Source organism: Miscanthus floridulus, unplaced genomic scaffold (assembly GCF_019320115.1).
Source record: "Miscanthus floridulus cultivar M001 unplaced genomic scaffold, ASM1932011v1 os_2571, whole genome shotgun sequence".
Lineage (NCBI taxonomy): Eukaryota > Viridiplantae > Streptophyta > Magnoliopsida > Poales > Poaceae > Miscanthus > Miscanthus floridulus.
Window position 1 is genome coordinate 1 of NW_027098384.1, and position 16300 is coordinate 16300.

A 16300-nucleotide genomic window follows, 5' to 3' on the forward strand; every position below is an offset into this window, starting at 1 on the left:
AGGCTAGACTACTGCACCTACTGGTCCTGGCAACGAGGATGTCGAGGTCGGGGCAGAGCCTGGAGAGAGAGGGTGTGCAGTGGTCTGTGGATCCCCCGACGGGCCGGTGCCGCCGACGCCCGAGGCCGAGCATGAGCACGCGCCCAGTCATCCAGGGCTTGCTCTCCGCAGCTCGCTGGGCTTGGGCGGCGTCCATGGAGCCGGAGGGTGCGGAGTGGCCAGCGGGCAGCGGGAGCGGGAGGCACGCACGCTCTCACGGCGATGCCCACGGCGCCCATCTCGGTACGGTGCGAATGCGATGTGACGCGAGTCTCCTCTCGTCCGTGACGTTTCCTCTGCTTCCAATTCTGACATAATCACGGGATGGAGATCTAAAATCTTCCACGCTGCATGCTGGGCTATGGGCTTGGCCGCACGGGGGATCAAAAAGATTTCGGCCGCATTGGGGGGCCGCGGCCCCTACTGGCCCCCTGGTTCCGCCTCTTCACGGCTGCCCACCCACCCCATCAGAAATAGCTCCAACACTAAGCTCGAACCCAAGACCCCTCGTCTGGCACGTCCATAGCTCGCGACCCATGGATGAGAGCCACGCTGTGATTCGCGGGGATGAGTATGGGTGCGCTCACGCAGCAGGAGCGGCGGTAGGCAAGAGAGGCGAGGAGAACGACATGCCATGGCCATGTTGTCATTGTCTAGCGAGGAGAGAACGAGCAGCTCCATGCGGCAACATGGTGCCCGCTGGCGCATGCTGTCATAAGCAAGATGTCATGCGCAAGCACGAGCTCGGTCGTCGGTGTGTAGGGGCGTGACATTGGCCTCCAGTGCACGCGCGGCACAAGCTCGAGCCGCACACCGCAGGCGCCGCCACTCCCGCTCATGGCACGCCCTCTGGGGGCACCACCTATGGCGCTTGCCGACGCACGGCCAGGCGAGAAGGGAGAAGGGGATGCGGTGGCCGTGGCGGAGGCAGAGGCGGAGTGGCTCATTGCGCTCCAGATGTGTGCTGTTCACGCTGGCCTCATCGCTGACCTCGGTGCCTAGGTGTGTGTGCGTGACTGTGCCATGTGCTAGAGCATGTTCCATGACGACGGCGAGCTCCGCCTCCTGCCCGCCTGTTCGCCGCACCTTCCACTCCCGTGCGTGGACCCGTGGCTTCGTGCGAACCCAGATCATGTCCGCTGTGTAAGCATGAGAAAGAAGAATGATAAAAACTCAATTTGTATTTCATCAAGGCTTATGCCTATATACATGTACATCACGGTCATAGCTAGGAACGTATGCATGTCCATCTCTCGGTCAGAACTAGCTAGACTCAAGGAGAGCCTAGGAACGTGCTAATGTGCGCTAACACGATGTGCCGCGCCTCCATCGCGCTGCCCCACCCACCGCTACAGAATCCTCCGTGTGGAGCTCGGCAGTGTCAGCAGCCGCCGCTCCAACCCGGACATTGCAGCAGCCGTCCGCGCTTATCCGCTCGCTTGTGGCATCCCCAACTCGGCGTCGTCAGAGTACCTCGTCAAGGAGGAGCTCTAGGTCATGCTCAAACTGAGCCCGCACGCCACTGCCAGGTATAGTGACCCACCAACCGTTATAGTCACATAAGCAACAGCAGCACGAGCTTGTCGTAGTGGAGCGTGGGCAGCTGCCGCCGCTGTTGTCCGTAGGCCTGACCCTACGTTCATCGTCTGTCGACAGCAGAGCGGTGGAGCACCTGGGGAATAGCTGAATGCAAGGGCTAGCAGCAGACGCTGGAGCAGCCGGTACGACACTGGAACCGTGATGGCCGCTAGTGCCGCACGGGGCGTGATCTTGGCCGCCAACTACGCATGGCGTGCTGTCGCCGGCACAGGCGAGCCTCGTGTGATGAGGACATCGCCCGCTAGACACCGACGCCATGGTCTTTCCCAAGTTCCAATTCGTTCCCACTCAGCTGCCACGTCGCCCTCGGATTCAGCAGACACGTCGTCACTGTTTCGGTCATAACTTCCTCATACGATCGACATCGAAATGGGCCGTTCTTGGATGCGTTGGAAAGGGGACGATGACGCCGTTGTTTGGATCTGGTCCCAGCTCCAGAAGGTCCGTGGATCATTCTATGTGACCACGGCAAGGTGCTGCGTCACCTATTTGGGCCAACTTGGCCATGTATCATGTCGGTCCTTAAGCCCAAGTTGTGGGCGCCCAACCCTGGCCGTCCCCAACCCTAGGTCGAGTCTTAGATATAAACACAGCCGCCGCCGCTGCTACACAATTGGGTTTTTGTTAGAGTTTAGTTTTCCATCGAGGAACTGAATCGTTCATTGTAACTGTGGTGACAAATCCTTTTATAGTGATCCAGGGCCCCCGTTCTTGATCTCCTCCACTGTGTCGATTAGTCCTTTGGAACCGAGTTCTTGAATCCTTTTTTGATATTCGCGTCATTCATATTTGTAATTTCATATTGCGTGTTTTACCTTCTTGCTTGTGCTCTTTGATTCGCTTGTAGGAAAAGCCTTCTTGGCGAGGTCAATCAAGTTGTGCTTGGTTGATAACCAACGGAGCAGTGGTGTAACGGTTGCAGGGTTTGAATTGTGTCTTATTTGAAGCCGGATCGCCAACGTCGAGATCTTCACAAATCGAACTTACCGGCTACCTCTCGGAAGATCGAGCATGTACTCATCACCGTGGGTATGGCCCGACAGCTTCATGTGCAATCGTGGAAACAAATAAAGGAGACGCAAAATGAATGTGAGGGGTTAAATGTAAAATGACTGCCAATGTTGGCATGTCATGTAAGCAAAATATTGCTGACAAAGTGGTATGGACCTGCGTGAACCAAAAATCAAGATAAGGAATCTAGAAATGCATTTTGAGAGTTCGTGGAGCTAAGTGACACAACCTTACAAGTTCGAGTACCGCTGATGTATTTAACTCTATATTATATAACATACATATAAAATAGGAAACCATGATAGATTCAAATTAAATATTAAAATGATTTTTCAGTACACAAGTTCAGGACTTAGATAATGAAACACAAAAGATAAACCTAAATGGTAATTGGTAACTAAGATGCCCACCCCCACAAGCATGGTTACGAGGCAGCTACATCTACGACTCTTCAAGTTTTGAAACCGCCGAAGAATAGTAGCTTCATCAAGTGAATTGATAGTTCTCGCTCAATATAGCAGATCATCAAGTTGTGTTGAACCAATCATCAGCAATCCTATGTGAGATTTAGACTTGATAGTCTTCAACATGAGAAGCCCTTTCAACAGTAGTTGTTGACACCGGCACCAACAAGGCCAATTCAATGAGCTTGTAGACCAATGAAAAAGCAAATGTTTTTCGGTTTCAACCATTTTCTGGGACAAACTTTCAATATCTTTACAATTAGCAAAGGCAGCATGCCTCCATACATGAAGAGCCTTATGACTCTAATGTCCCCTTATGACTCCACGTCATGATTTGAGAAATCCTCAGCATAAATTTCAGCAAGCGAGCAAGACTGTTGAATCAAGACTAGAGAAAGAGTTCTTTGGATCAAGACAAGAAAAGCACATCAATAGCTTCGTCGTCGCTTCAGTGAACCGATGATTCATTTCAGCACATATTTTATGAAGAACAACATAGAAAATCCCAAACACGATAATGATGAAGATTAGAACAGTAAATCCGTCACGCCTTGAACGACCTCTCACTGGTATTTCTGCAGCCATATTTGGAATAGGAATACCATTCAAATCACAAAATTGTCTTGCCTCATCAAATAAGTTATCCCAGCCACTTTCTCATGGTTAAACTGAGCTTTGACTCATGGATAAGCTACAATTGAATTTATAAGTGCAATCAGATTAATAGCAAAAGGGAATAGCTGCTGAATAAGAAAAGCAATATTGTAAGAAAGGGAACAACTGAATAAGAACTAACTCAAGAGCATTAACAATATTGAGACCTTTTGTTTGTAAGGCACGGAGAGCTCATTTGTGATGCCAAGAACCTTTAGCATAAGCACCAATAAAAACAAATTCAAAGCACTCCATTTTTTTATCAAACCAGCTGCTTGATTTGGCACTCGTCCATCTTCATGAACTATTTGAAGGACCTTTATCACTGAGTCCTACATTTGGGACAAGCGAACCAAAGTAACATGATGTCAACCCCATCTAGTATCCCTAGGCCTAGCAAGGACAGTTTCTTGATCCAAGCCTCTTCCTGTAGATACCTCGCCAGTTTCAATACGCCACAGAGTATTTTGATGCTGGTTTTCAATTAGTTTGTCCCTTCTCTTGCGTGATGTACTTGTGATGGTCACAATCAAAGATATATACTCAAAGAAATCAATGAGAGAAGAGCAACAATTCGCAATAGAAACAACAACCAGCGGTAACTGATGGCAAAACAGTGGACAAAGAATGCATATGGGTTTTCATCTAGAATCTTTTCTTTCAGTCCATTAAATTCACTTCTCATATTTGAAGGCCCGTCATATCCTTGCCCTCGTATCCGAGAAACTGATAGCTTGTTCTTGTCAAGGACAGCAAGCAATGCTTCCTTCAATGCATCGGCTGTAGTCTCTTTGACATGTACAAGAGCAAGACATCTTTCAACAACAATCCCTTTAGAATTCACATACCTGCAGTAGTGCACCAATTAAAAAAACACTAATAAAACTGAATATTGTACAGAATTAGACAACTTAATAGAACTGACACAATATACCAGTTGCTAACCTTAAAATAATAGCAATTTGCTCTTTCACTTATATATCACGTGATTCATCAATGAGAACAGAGAATGGCCTATTACCAATCTCTTCCATAATTGCTTCAGTTATTTCTTCTGCACAACACCTTGCAAGATCCTTTTGGATATCATGGGAAGTCATCTTACAATTTAAGCCACCTCGATCGTAGGCATTCCTGACTTCTTCATTGTTGTCTTTTAGAAAATCAATCAACTCTAGAAGATTGCCTTTGTTCAAAGAGGAAGAAGATTCATCATGCCCACGAAATGATAGTCCTTGCTTTAAGAGATATCTTTAACATCGTAAAGTAGAAGTTAAACGAGTTTGGTATAATTCCTCCGATTGTTTACTAGCTCTGTTTAATACTCTCTGCACACTCTGTCTTTGATTTTTAAAGTCACCATATTTTCTGAACACACTTGTTGTGAGCACTACCTACACCATCAACATGTTCAGGTAATGCTTTGTATGCATGTTTCCAATCTCTCCAACCAGTTTTGTTAAATACATCATAACCAAAATGTTGTGCCCTCCCCGGCTGCTTAAAAAGGAAGCAATAACCAGCATCTTTGGATTCACTATATTCTAACCAATTATATTTCTTATACCAACCCACAGAAAAGCCCCTTGAACCTGGATCTTTCAATATATTTGTTGGTTGTGATGGACCTTTCAATATGTATGCTCTCCTAACTTGGTCTTGAATTTCAGGTGCATACTCATATATTTGTTTTCTAAGAGCTGGATCACATACGATTTCATTATCAAACTAACTAGTGAAATTGTCCATGTTTGGTTCTGGTTCCGGATGATCTGGAGCTTCATGTGGCTCTTCTATGTTTGGATGTCTTTCAGGTTCATTACTTCCACCAGCATCAGGACAAGTCCTTCTATCAACCAAAAAAATGCCTCATCCCTAAATAAAAAAAATGTAAGAAACAGTCATAAGGGCAAGGTCATAGATTATCCATCAAATTTAACCTCTGCATATTAGATAATTCATAACTGAAATTAGTCAAATTACCTGGTTGGCTCAGCCTCCTCCTCTCTGCCATTTGCAATTTTTGCTCAATCTAGGCGATGTCCAATACAGCAGGGTAGCAGGCGGCGCTTGTGCCTTGTCCGCGGCTACCTCCAGTAGCCGGCTCTGCCTCACCGGACTCGGACCACCGGCCACCAGCCACCGCTAGCCGCAGTTGCTCTCACAAGAAGCAGTAGCAAGGGGAGGTCAAATCCATCAGCTTCGTTTGGGGTTCGGGATTGGAAAAGAGGAAGGATAGAGAGATAATGAAGGAGGATTGGGGTTAGGGTTGAGGTCGGCGCATAGACTGTTGCTTCGGCCTCCCCGCCATGGAGTAAGACTGTCTCGAACAAGGACCCATATGGGCATCAAAACCCAAAATGAGTAGCAAGAGACCCAAAATCAGCCTCCAATAGAGTACCTATATGGGAGACCTATTTTGGGTTGCCTAAGAGGCACAACCCAAATATGGGCATCCTCTCTCCTGAAAACCTATTTGCAGAAAGGATTCTCTTTTGGGTCTTGTTGTTGGAGAAGATACCGAATAGGTATTGAACCTTTTGCCTGTAGCACTACCCAAGGGACGAATGTGTCTTGTATTTTGGGTGTTGTTGTTGGAGATAGCCTAATGGCTCCTCCTCAGTACCGCGTGTCCACGCCGCTGCCCTCGAGCGCTCGTCTTTTCCTCTGTACTGGGCCTTTGGGCCTAAAGCGCAAGTAGCGGGGGAGCCCAGCCAACGGCCCAGGGTGGCGGGGCCTTGGCTCCGCCAGCGACTATAGTTTTTTATACGAAGCTGTCTATGTCCAGAAAATATTAGAGAAATCCAATATGGACGGGTCATACCCATCAAAAACCACTTGGATCTCTAGATATAGAGAACGGCCCATCTTAGACCAAGGGAGAAATGGAAAGAGATTTTGGAACTAGGTTCAATATCTTAGCCATGTTTGGTTGAGCTGTGGCTTTTGGAAACACTGTTGTGAGTTATGGGCTGTGGAAAAATAGTTGTGGGAAAAGTAGAAGGCCATTTGGTTAGAGTTGTTGTCAAAATGTAGGCTGTGTAAAAAATACATGTAATGCCCCTGAAGGCCTGGGGACCTGTTTTTATGCAAATTACTCATAACAAAATAATTTGTTCACTAATTCGTATTTCAATGACTATTTTAGCAAGGAAAAAAATAATTTTCTAAAGTTTTTCATCCTCAGCAAAATGATTGGTCCACATAAATAGAACAATATCCATCAAAGGGCTTAGACAACGTTGCCATCCATCAACATAACTAGCCTTCTCTCGGACTAACCAAAGCATCAGCTATCCTAGTACGAATGGTATTCATGGTATCCTCGTTCTCCACATCCTCACTACCATCCCCTTGTGTTTGCTTTGTGCCACTTGTATGTTCTACCAAGTAATCCTCATCAGCATCACATCTCTTGAACTCCTTATCACGCAAATTGTTGTCACGGATAAAATTATGCAATGCAAGACAAGCTGTAATGATATGCTTCTGAGTACGAGGTGAGAAACTTGGCATGCCCTTCAAAATACGCCACTTCTGCTTCAAGACTCCAAAAGACCTTCAATGATATTACGAAGGGATGAATGCAAGAAATTGAACACCTCATACTTTCCTTGAGGAGGCCCTGAACGATTCTGAAATTCTGGTATATGGTAAGTGCTTCCTTTGAAAGGTGCAAGATACCTAGTTCGGTTTGGGTAACCTGAGTCCACAAGATAATATTTTCCTACAAAACCAAGTTAGTAACGTACATAATAATACAACTATTGCTAACATAACACAGGAAACCATTAGTACCTTTAGGAGGCACACGAAATGAAGGAAACTTTGCCAATGCATGATGGAGGATGCGCGTGTCATGTGCAGAACCCGACCAACCGGTAACCGCAAAGGTAAACCTCATGTCAAAGTCAAAAATAGCTAGCACATTCTGAGATGTATATCCATGACAATTTATGTGGTTAACCACTTCGTCCACTGGCACTACCACTTGAACATGTGAACCATCTATTGCTCCAATTGCTCCTTTGAAGTATGGCCAAAAACGGTTCTCTCTCACCCTTTCATGCTCTGTAGAAAAAGTAGGATCTCTCGGTTTAATATTGTCCTTAGCTAACTTGCGCAAACACTTCAACACTTCATGAAACTTAGTGTTAACTATCCAAAGTGACCGTGTGAAACGATTTTCAACTTGTGAAAATGATTGTGATCCTCCGACGATCCACAAGAACATATCCAATGACCCAGTAGATGAAACATTGTTGCTTGAGGTCAATCCATAGGTACAGACTAGAAGTCATGAAGTGCCTCAAAAATCTCAGGGCTCATCTGAAACATCTTATAAAAATACATAGGCAAATTATGGTTCGACACAGGGAAACTTATTTTGATTCAACATAGGCAAATGTTCTCGCATATGAGACGAAAATAATCTGGAACACATGAAAAGAAATCACTGCCGCTTCATCATCTCCTTCTCATGCTCCCTCTCGATCAAATCGAGCCTTCCTTTAGTCGTTCGTAGAGAGCTAAAGAGCTCCCTAAAGTCAGGCTTAAGAATTAGAGCGTGTTTAGTAGCCCAAATTTAGCACTTTTGTTTTTATTTGGTAAATAGTGTTCAATCGTGGATTAATTAGGCTCAAAACGTTCGTTTCGCAATTTCCAACTAAACTGTGCAATTAGTTTTTTTCGTCTACATTTAATGCTCCATGCATGTATCGCAAGATTCGATGTGATAGATACTGTAGCACTTTTTTGGATTTTGGGGTGGGAACTAAACACGCCCTTAGGGAGGAGGCTATGTACATTAGAGCAGTTCCTTCTTCCACCCCACATTCTATCACCATCTGCACGGTCTCAGCAATGGAAGGAACGAGATTGGTTGGAGGAGCGGATGATGCTTCAACACTTGTGGAGATCCTCTCTGCTGCAGTTTCGATCTTCAAATAGTGTTCTTGTACATACGAAAAAATGGGCTCTTCTCATCCTTGTCTGCAACAGCAGTGGAGGACCCCTTGCGTTTCCTTTTTCCTTAGTTCCCTGTCTTCTCAGCTTTCTTTGCAGGTTTTGGTACCTCCTCTACAGCCTCATCACTTGCCTCATCGGAGGATATATCTCCAGGACAGGATGCCGAAGACCCACTAACATGTGCCTTGCCAAAAATAATATGCATATCATCAAAAAACTTTGGTCCTTGCTTTCGAAACTTCATGTGATTGCATTTGATTCCTTTCTCACGATTGTTACATCTCTGAAATTAAATAAATAAAATTAGCAAGACACACTACAACAAATAACAAGAAAAAATATATGTACAGTGACAGTACAGTACTTACAGCAAGGTGTTCATCCCACCATTCCTGCGAGCAATCAACAGTTTTTTTTCTGCATCCCTTCCAAAACCAGTAGCACAATTCTTGAACTCCATAAAGATTGAACAATCCTTTTTTTCAAGACATCTAACTTGTTCTTCAATTGTTTTTTTGGTTCGCCTATCACCGGATTTTTCTACAAACTTGGAAACAACATTCTTCCAACCGGTAGCGGTGAAAATTCCCATCGGCCTATTCTGAGCTTCTATTTCGTCTTTGCAGGCATCAAACAAATGCCTCAAAAAACCATCACTCCAATCTGCCTTGTCACCCATTCTTGAACCAAACAAAAACATTTCAATCAATTTGCAGGCAACAACAACTAATCATGCATTCTACAACGCAGCAAGTAATCAATCATACATTCTTGAACCAAATTTGTCACCCATTCTCCAACCCAGCAGCTAATCATGCATCTATTTGGAACAGAGGGAGACAGACGTACCTTGCAGGTTCGGCGCCGGCAGGGGACGAGTCGGTTGAGGACAAGGGCCACGCTGGGGGCTGGTGCTGGCTGCGGCGGGCGGCCGGGCACCGTGCAGAGTGGGCGGCCAACCACGGAAGCACCGGCGTCGGGCGGGGATGCGGATGGACGGCGTCGAGCTGGGATGCGGCCGGCGTCGGGCAGGTCCGGTGGGGCGGCAGCCGGCCAGAGCACGCCTCGGGCGGGGGTGGCGGCGGACCAGGAACCCTAGCCGGCGGTCGCGGCCATATGCGGAAGGAGTCTGGGGCTTGGGCGGATGCGGAGGAATAGAAGGCAGCGAACCGTTTTTTCTTTCTCATAACCAGTGGCAATGGATAGTTTTCTCAAAGTTGTCCATCCAAAAGCCAGTAAAAGTAGATAAGATGAGCTTTTGGAATTGAACTATAGTGAAAGCTGCTTTTGAACAAAACCACATGTAACTTTTAGGCTCTTTGGTTGGCTTTTGTCTTTTGCAAAAGCAAAAGCAGGTTGGAAAGCTCAACCAAAGGGATCCTTAGTGTCGTTGGAGTACTTATGTATCTTGCTATCAGCACTAACCCAGATATAGAATTTGTAATATCATAAATTTGCTAGCAATTCATATAGTGCTACTCCTACTAAGCGTCACTGGGTAGGCTTTAGAAAAAATTTGAGATATCTCAATGGCCCAATAGATCATGGAACATTCTATAGAAGAAACCAAGATCCAATTTTGATGGGTATACATATGCTAGCTACTTATCAGATCGATCTTAGATTGGCTTTGTATTCTTGTAAGGTGGAACAACCATCTCTTGGATTCTTCAAGCAAACTATAGTGGCTACTTCCATCAACCATTCTGAAATAATTGCTTTGTATGAAACATCACATGAGTGCGTATGATTTCGCATAATGATAAATCACATAATGCAATCATGTGATATTGTTGCACTTGAGACACCAACCATTATCTTTGAAGATACTGTTGCTTGTGTTGTGCAAACGGAATCAAATTACATCAAAAGCAACATCACTAAGCATATTGTTCCAAATTACTCTATCCTCATGAATTGCAAAAGAATGCAAAAAAATGAGACCTTGCAAACAATGGATCATACATACATGTATGTTCCCAATAGGGCTTAGATATACATGTATGTCCACTGTTTGAATTACACTGCAAACCTATTTTCCAAAGAAAAAAAAAATAATTACATTAGAACACCATTAAAACCACTTAGAATCCATACGATGTCTGACAGTTCTCCAAATGTACTGTATATAAGAAAAATGCATGATGTGGATTCCACAATTAAATAAGATCAACCATCACAATGCTCAGCAAAAATCCATTAGTATAATACCGATTGATGCAGATATGCCTAATACACTCAGTCTGGAATCTGGCAATCGCATAATAACATAATACAGCACAACATAATATCACTCAGTAGCCAGAAACACACGAACTAGATGTGGTGACATTGAAACTCCGCGCTGCGAAGTCGAGGGCAGCTTTCTTGTCGGATTTCTTCAGAGTCCTCATCTCCACTTGCACGGCTTCAACTCAACGCTCGCTGGATTACACTCTCCGAGAGACCGATGGTATGGGATCCAGGGATCCAAGCTTGAACTGCAGATAGCGAGGTGATAAATCATAAGTGAAGTGAGATGTGGCCGAATCCGCACTCGTCTAAGATTGAAACGGGCACTTACCTCCTACCGAGGCATCGCAGAGCAGAGGCCACGGGATCTGACTGAGAGCCCCCAGAAGGAAACGACTCGTGACAACGACGCACGCACGCGCTGCGTCTGGGCGGCGAGGCGAGAAGGCAGCCGCCGGGCGCCATACTGCCTGCAGCCAGCGGTGCGTAAGGCGAGCAGGCGAGCCCCGCTTGTCACCGCCGGCGCCGCGGAGGGGAGGGGACGAGGAGAGGGGTTGCGGTTACCTGCGCCTGCGCTTGCTGGCGGGCGGGCCTCTCCGCGCCCGTGGTTGTTGCTCCGGCGATGCGGAACGGCGCTGCTCCTCCTCCGGCGTCCCGATCTGTGTGATTCAGGTGGACGGGCGCCCGCTCCGAGCCGGCGGGTGGGGAGGGGTGGTGCCTGCCATCCCGTGTCGGAGGGGAGCGCTGCGGTGTGGTGTGAGATGTGAGGGAAGTAACCAGACGCATGCGTGGGCCTTATAAGCAGAGTTTGCCGAGTGTCCTTAGATTTGACACTCGGCCTAGGATTTTTTTTATTTTTTTATTTTTTATTTTTTTTTATGAAGGGACACGTGGTGCGATGTTGTCGAGTGTCCTAGATCTGACACTCGGCAAACAAAAGAGTTTGCCGAGTGTCCTCGGCAAACGTTTTTTTTTTTTTTTCTCTTTTCACGGAGGGACACGTGGCGCGATGTTTGCCGAGTGTCGTAATTTGCTGAGTGTTTTTTCTATATTTGCCGAGTGCCGGAGTTTGCCGAGTGTTTTTCAGTAGTATTGCCGAGTGTCAAACCGTTTGCCGAGTGTTTTTAATAAGGCACTCGGCAAACAGATAGTTTGCTGTGTGTCAGAATATTTGCCGAGTGTTTTTAGTTTGGCACTCGGCAAAGAGATGGTTTGCCGAGTGTCCGATAAAATACACTCGGCAAAGAATATGACACTCGGCAAAGCCTTCGATTCCGGTAGTACACCAATCATTTGCATTGCTCATCTCTCCCTCTTAACTCACTAGGCCAAACAGAGATCTACATGTCATCACCACTGCAGTAATGAAGAAAGTTATTATCTTTAACGTTAGATGGAAATACAAGAATCAATACTTCTCTATATGTTTAAATGCCACATGCTAATAAGTAAAATTAAACCAATAACCAAACTAAAATAAATTAGAAAATGGAGAAAGGACGAGGCCAGTAGTAGGTACTCTGCACAACCAACCTATTCTTGTAAAATGGGTTCGCTGTGGCGGTCAATGTATCTTCCCTCCCACCCGAAGAGGCCAAGAACCTTGCCTCTCGCCCGCAGTTCGCTCACAACACCCACACTACCGAGCCATGGCATGCAACCAACACCTTCAAAATCTCCAAACACAGGCGCATGCACCGCCTCCTTCGATTGACCCCACGCGCTTGTCGCAATGCCATCGCGACAACCATCCTCGTCGTTGTCATCTTCTTTTCCTTCGTCACCGGGCGTGGTGGCCCAGGTCCCAATCGCCGCGGCTGCCCTGCAGACCAGTCCTGCTTCGCGGTCTCTATCGCCGTCGGCGCACCATACTCCTCGCGCCATGATGCTGCCACAGTCGTCGTGGGCACACACACGTGCTGCACCACGACCTCCTACATCGCCATCCTCGGCATCAGTTTTGGTTCCCTCCTCGTCATCTTCCTCATCCTGTGCACCATCCGGTGGTACCTCGTGCAACGGTCCGCGAGACGGGATGCTGCTGAGGCTGCCGCTGTAGCAGAGCCAGAAAAGAAACCGCCCATGGGGCTGGATGCCGAAGCCATAGCTGCGCTTCCGGAGTTCACATATCGGAAGGAGGATGCTGATGGAGAGGAGGAGCGAGAGTGCGCCGTGTGCCTGGGCGCGATGGCGGAGGGGGACGCAGCGCGGCGGCTGCCGACGTGCATGCACATCTTCCACCGAGGTTGTGTCGACGTGTGGCTAAGGGAGCACTCGACATGCCCCGTCTGTCGCGCCGAGGTAGACATCAGAACAACTTGTGAGGGATGCGATGAGATGGACCAAGAGGTCGGCCCGTCGCTGGTATCCACATCAATGGCGCAGCCAACGCGTGAAGGGCTGCTCGACGACGGGGAGAGGGACCTGGAAGCACAAGTGTAGAGAGTGTATGTTAAAGGTACATGCTAGGAGTAGCTTTGTGTTATTATTCTTTTCTTTGTTAGGGAAGTGAATTAGCAATTTGGATGATTTGGTTGGAATTTGTAGGATATACATGTATATGTAGTGTTCTGTCTATGGAGTATCACATGTATACCACTGCTAGTGAGAATAAATAAAAGATAAAAGGAGGAATGCTCAAGGTTTTTGTGTTACCTGATTGAACTGAAATTGTCCTTATGGAAAAAAGAAAGACAATGAAATAGACTTTAATAGATATGTTCCTTAAGGTCAGTTATTTAGGTGGGATTGATCTAGTTTGTTAAGGGTACAATATGAAAACTATTGTAAAATGGAATTGCCCTATGGGTGCAAAATGACAAGGAAATACTCCCTCCGTTCCTTAATACAAGTCATATAGATTTTTAAAGAAAATTCCAAAATATAGGTACGTATTAGCTCCCACGCCGATTAGTTTGGAAACCTTGCCACTGTACATAGCACATGCCCCAACCAATCCCTTAGATTTAGGAAGCAATCTGATTGGGAGAGAGAAGATGGCATGATTTTCCTTTTTTTCCTCGGTCTCACATCCTTCTCCAAGTCGTGCGTTAATATTGGTGCTAAAAACTATATAGCTTATATTAAGGAACGGAGGGAGTACAAATTACTGTCAAGAAAATTGGAAACATAATTTTTCTATTGTTTCAATAGGAAGACCTAAAATGATAGGGAAATATTTGCCAAATGGAGCACCAACAGAAACAATTTCCTTATCGGTTCTTTCCTAACAAGAAAATTTTGGGCCATCAAATATGGATTTCTATCACTGTCATACGAAAACGGCACGAAAATGCATTTCAACCATTAAGGAAAAATGTTTTCCTCTTGGTTGTGAACCATCAATAAAAATACCAATTTTCTTGTCATTGTTGTCACAAAAAATGATGGCATTAATACTAACAGTTAAATTGTCCACAGAGGAACCTCATCTCATACATGATGTTCGTGTGGTCCTACTTACCACAACAATGATGTTTGTTTGTACATAAAAATATATTACTCATATATAAAACCAATGATATAGAAACAAGGCAATGCGATCATATATATCAGACTATCTTTTTCATCGCTCTAAATTTGAAATGTGAATCAAATCATTGTGTCTTTTGTGGTTGTGATCATATTCTTGTTCTTGGGTAAAAAAACTAATAGTCATCACTACTACAGGATGGACTTGTTGTCCCGGGCGGTAACGGCCTTTAGTCCCGGTTACCATGCCGGGACAACAATCCCGGGACTAAAGGTGGAATCTTCAGTCCCGGGTCATCGAGCCGGGACTAAAGAGGGACCTTTTAGTCCCGGTTGGTGTTACCAACCGGGACTAAAGGCCCTCCAGCCGAGCAAACGTGGCCGCACCCTTTAGTCCCGGTTGGTAACCCCAACCGGGACTAAAGGTTCATTTTCTTTTTCTTTTTTTTTGTTTAATTTGTTTTCAGTTCAGTTACACATATTTGTTTAATATATAATATGTTTTTATGTACGTATTCTACGCTGCTAATATAAATACACGCACGCATATAATTACATCTAATTCTCATCTCGAGCATTATTATATTCGAATAAAGTATGAAACTATATATATTATAGATATATATATATATATACAACACTTTCATAATCTTGTTCTCGAAAATAACGATATCAATAAACATTTAATTTACATCATTAGTTCCTTAGGATCAAAGTAGAACTCGTCGTTGGGATTTAGCACTTTTTCTAGAAGATATCCTGCTATTGACTCTTGAACTGCTTTCAGATGATCTTTTTGCATGACCCTTCGTTTCAACCATTCAGTCTTGCATTTGAAATAAAAGTAAAAGTATTAATACATATATATATATTCATTTAAAAATAAATAAAAAATTGATATATATACGTACTCTTAGGACATCTTCAGGAGTTTTTCTTATGTGTGCAGTGATAAATTCACAAACGTAGTATCCACACAAGTTATTACATGGTTGCTGCCACAAACACCACTGTACGAGAAGAAGATTATTCTCATCATCTCACATGTAAATTGAAGTACGATATAGTAATTAAACACGCGGAAAAGTATATATAGTACAACTTACTGATATTTCAACTACATTAAGTGGTGCCTTGCAATCCTTACGGTGTTGCCGAATAAACTCTTTCCAAACCCTGTGCGACCAATAATGTACGATCGTTAATAAATTATGGCAAAGTCTATTCAATAATAGTTGTGCGCGAGAGATCAAAATTACCCATGGATAATGTCTATCATATCTTGGTATAGTGCTCGCTCTTTTCTCAATGAGTCCAAGATTACTAACCGACTTGAGTTTAACTCAATGACAATGAGTATCCAGTGAAACCTGCATTGATTTATACACACACGTACATGCATATAAGTTGTATTGATATTACATAAAATGTGTAGACTATATTATTATTAACACTTACTCAAAGTTGTACGGAAAACATATTGTTGTCTTGTCGTGCTGCTTCACGGAGAACTTCATGATATTCGTCTGTGCTTCAGATACCCAGTGCTCCTTGACAATAATATTGGTTTTGAATACGATATAAGGATCAATGAAGCCAACACTGGTGTCTTGTATTCTTTGGAGCTCTGACATCTGGAATCTGTATATAAATATAAGTTACGTGTGAGGATAATTATATACACGTACGCATGGAAGTGAGTTTATTAAATAAAAGTAAGAATCACTTACAAACAAAAGGAGCTAATGATTGATTTATCCAGAGCGTCCAAGTGGTATAGTTGATGCAATTCTTCGAAACTAATATGTAAGATGTCATCGCCACGGAAGTAATGATGGTCTCTAAATCTGACAAAGATCCAC

At 44.8% G+C, this 16300-nt stretch overlaps 4 pseudogenes; 2 read left to right on the top strand and 2 right to left on the bottom strand.

Moving 5' to 3' along the window:
- The first annotated feature begins 903 nt into the window (after positions 1–903).
- Positions 904–3709, top strand: LOC136535154 (uncharacterized; annotated as a pseudogene).
- An 84-nt stretch (positions 3710–3793) lies between these two features.
- Positions 3794–5781, bottom strand: LOC136535152 (uncharacterized; annotated as a pseudogene).
- A 605-nt stretch (positions 5782–6386) lies between these two features.
- Positions 6387–9623, bottom strand: LOC136535153 (uncharacterized; annotated as a pseudogene).
- Positions 9624–12699: 3076 nt separating this feature from the next.
- LOC136535151 (RING-H2 finger protein ATL8-like) lies at positions 12700–14703 on the top strand (annotated as a pseudogene).
- Positions 14704–16300: the final 1597 nt, after the last annotated feature.